The sequence below is a fragment of the Suricata suricatta genome, chromosome 14, assembly GCF_006229205.1.
Source record: "Suricata suricatta isolate VVHF042 chromosome 14, meerkat_22Aug2017_6uvM2_HiC, whole genome shotgun sequence".
Taxonomy (NCBI): Eukaryota; Metazoa; Chordata; class Mammalia; order Carnivora; family Herpestidae; genus Suricata; species Suricata suricatta.
Genome location: NC_043713.1, coordinates 29,800,804 through 29,804,443, shown reverse-complemented (window position 1 = coordinate 29,804,443; position 3,640 = coordinate 29,800,804). Strand labels below are relative to the sequence as shown.

Below are 3,640 nucleotides of genomic sequence, written 5' to 3'. Positions count from 1 at the left end.
TGATTATTGAGTTTCAACTTCAGAATGTTAAATCAGAGCCTTTTTTTTGCCTTAGGGTTGGCCTGTCTCAGTCAGACTCCCAGGGTTTAACCCTGAGAATCAGCCTTCTGGTGAGTTATCTTATCATTTGGAGGATCATTTTGGTCATTCCAAGCACTGTCCTATTCTAGATCATTCCCCTGTCCTCCTGGTCTGCTCTTTCTATTGCTGCAGTAGATAGTACAGTTTTCTACACTTGAAAGGCTGGATTTAATTCAGCAGAATTTAGCCCTGATACTCCTCAGGAACATGACCTTGCAAAATTATTTCATCTCTCTGATCCCTAGTCTGTCAACAGGAATGATATGCCTTTTTCTAAAAGTCTCTATGACAGTCAAAGAAGATGAGTTGTAATTTTATCACAATGCCTGTCATAGGGGCTTCTGTTTCCTTTCTCAGTTTCTGTGAACTGAAGTATAGCCAGTTAACTATGCCTCAAGGAAAGAAGTAAAAGCCTAGGAAAACTGAAAGAGTCCATTGAATTTTTAAACTGAGATGATTCCTCTGGAGAGTATCCTTAAGTAAGTTATTGAAAGCAGTAATTTGTTAGTAATATTTGGGACAGAGAGACCTTGGGGAATGTAGATGGTGGAGTAGTTTTCATAATCACCCTTGGTTACTGTATTCATTTCATATTTCAAGATGCAGTGACCTACATGCTATATGCAAATCAATTTACAATAACTAAGAATCACCACAACTATTAATTGTTTTTAGTTCAAATCTATCAAATTGCTATAGTACCCAGTATAAAATATTTAGCAATTAAATATAAAACTACAGACAAAAGCTTTTCTAGAAAGAAAGAAAAAGATAATTTCTCTCATTTTTCTTTGAATAATGCCAGTTTCTCTGTGTGCGAGTTTTTGAATAGCACTGAAGTTTGGGGTGCCATTGTACTCTTTAACTGTTGATTTGCATTTGAAATCCTCCAAAGAGTGTCATTTAAAGTGCCAATTTAGTTATATTTTTATTCAGTCAATCCCCCACACTTGCTCACACTTGCTGTTCCTGAGGCTACGAGTCTTTATTAAGGTTATAAAATGCTTCGACCTTCATAAAAGGCACAGTGACTTCCCTTGAGGTCCAAAGCATTAATGATGAGGGCAGCATCTCTCCTACCACAGAAGCTATTCAAATCATCTGATTGAAAGGCAAACCTATCCAAAAGCTAATAAAGAATTCTCCCTGGCAGTTGAAATATTGGACAAATTGCTTTTCAACCTATGATAGAATGTTTACTGGGTGACAGCCAAGTGATGCTGCTGGTTCACTATATTCCACCTCTGTAAGCTAGGTAATTGATAGTCTTGGGGTCTAGAGGTCAAAAGTTGTTGGTGAGTTTGCAATGAGTAACTTCACTGTGGAAACAGACCAGTGGTGAGTGTTTGTTACTTGCCATTGTTTCAGCACCAAAGGCTCTAGGAGGAAAGCCATGCTTCCTTCTGGGTTGGTGTCACACTGGCATTCAGTGTTCATGAAAACTTGTAAGTACGTTGGTGGAAAATTGAATGCTGACAACATGAAAAAATGTCACTTATGTGAAAAGCAGCTTATAAAGATAGGGCCTTCCCTTTTTCCCTTCTTCCCTTCTCAAACAGAGAGCTGTGTGCACCTATGTATGAAATACCCGTAGGTGATCTGGTGACAAATATGGGTCTCCAACAAAACCAATTTGTTTATTTTATACTAGATCTGAAGGCTATATTTAAAAAAAAAAGCCTCAAGTATTTGAGACTGGAAAGTCCACCTTGACCACTATTTACCATAGAAACTCATTTTTTGCATGATTAAAAAAAAGTTTTTCATGACTACATCAAATTCCAAATTCCATATAGTCCTTATATTTATTATGAAGGAGGTGTTCTTGGGCTCCTATTGCATAAGTCGATGATCTGATGTAGGATATCAGAGACAAAGAGTATTCTTGTTAAAAGGGCTCTAAAAAAATCATCTAGTTCTTGGGTTCCCATCTAGTTTCTGAGTCCACAGAGGATCACCAGTCAATAAAAGTAGAAATGAAAGTTGATAATCATTTTCAGTATTTCATAAAAGTTGCTGGAAATCATACATTTAACAGATTATTGTAAGGATCAGCTTTATGTGCTTTTGACTGGCTTGATACCAACTCGGCATAAGTAACGCTATTATCTTTGTTCTCACTGCTCTTCAGAAGCTCTGGTTAGCAGTAAAGTAATTCGTGAAAAGTACATAAAATCTGAATCTTATAGTCAGCTGGCCAGCTAAACTTAACCCTTGATGACTATGCAGTTCTTGATACTGTTGAAGCATTTTCTTATCTAACCTAGGCATTGAAGCATAAGAAACAGTACTGGTATTTGCTTTGGCAGCACATATACTAAAATTGGAATGATACAGAGAAGATTAGCATGGCCCCTGAGCAAGGGTGACATGCAAATTTGTGACGAGTTCCACTATTTTAAAAGGAAAGGCTATTCTAGGGCGCCATGGTGGTTCAGTCAGTTGAGTGTGTGACATGCATTCAGGTTGTGATCTCACGCAGATCATGAGTTTCAACCCTGCATGAGTTCCAACCTTGCATCTGGCTCTGTGCTGGTGGTATGAAACTGCCTGAAATTCTCTCTCTGTGCCCCTTCCCCGCTTGTGCATGCTTGCTCACTCTTGCTCTCTCTCTCTCACTCTCTCTCAAAAATAAATAAATACACTTTAAAAAAAATTTTTTTAAAGGAAAGGGTATTATAACACACAAACTATTTTTATACTCAATTTTGCTAACTTGTAATATGGAATTTTCTAAAAGTGACTTGGACATTGGTCACTTGTAAAAATTTAAGTCCTAATAATTGTGACAGTTACATTGAATAATAATAATGATTAACTTCATTTGACTTCAATTTTTAAATATTTGTGAAAGAAGTCTATTTGGGGAGGGGATGGGGAGGAGGAGTGGGTGATCTCTTTTGTAAGTATAAAATAAAGGAACAGGCCTTGGATACCAAAACAAAAACAAACACTAGCCCTAGACTGAGAATCATGAAACCTGGTTTCTGGGAATGATGGTCAATATCTATGAAAGTTTTTAAGAATCATTTTATTTATCCAAGTTTTAATTTCTAGTCATACCATATAATCTCTGAGCCTCTTGTAGTGATGAACTTCAGTGAGAAGTTACATTTTTTGTTGCTTAATGTGCTTATTTTTCTGAAGATATTTTTTTTAATTTTTCTTAATGTTTATTTATTTATTTTTTTAGAGATAGAGTGTGAGCAGGGGAAGGGCAGAGAGAGAAGGAGACACAGCCTCCGAAGCAGGCTCCAGATTCTGAGCTGACAGCACAGAGCTTAACGTAGGGCTCAAACTCACGAACCGCGAGATCATGACCTGAGCTGAAGTTGGCCGCTTAATCGACTTTGCCACCCAGGCGCCCCACAGAAAGATATTTAGGAGATCATGACCCTAGAGTTATTTGTAGTGGGATTTTAGGCATATTGAATGTTTGGGGTCTGCTTCCAAAAGACTCAGCAATCTGTTTGCTCACTTTGGGGAAAATAAGTATTTTTGAGGGCATGAGTAAGAGACCTCTAAGAAAGAGGATTTTAAAGTAAATTTACCTTGAACC

The 3,640-nt window shown here is 37.4% G+C and overlaps 1 non-coding gene across 1 annotated transcript; it reads left to right on the top strand.

Annotated features, from left to right (window-relative positions):
* The first annotated feature begins 2,378 nt into the window (after positions 1-2,378).
* LOC115278542 lies at positions 2,379-2,481 on the top strand. Its single transcript, XR_003902949.1, has one exon. It is a non-coding gene; the product is annotated as a U6 spliceosomal RNA (small nuclear RNA).
* Positions 2,482-3,640: the final 1,159 nt, after the last annotated feature.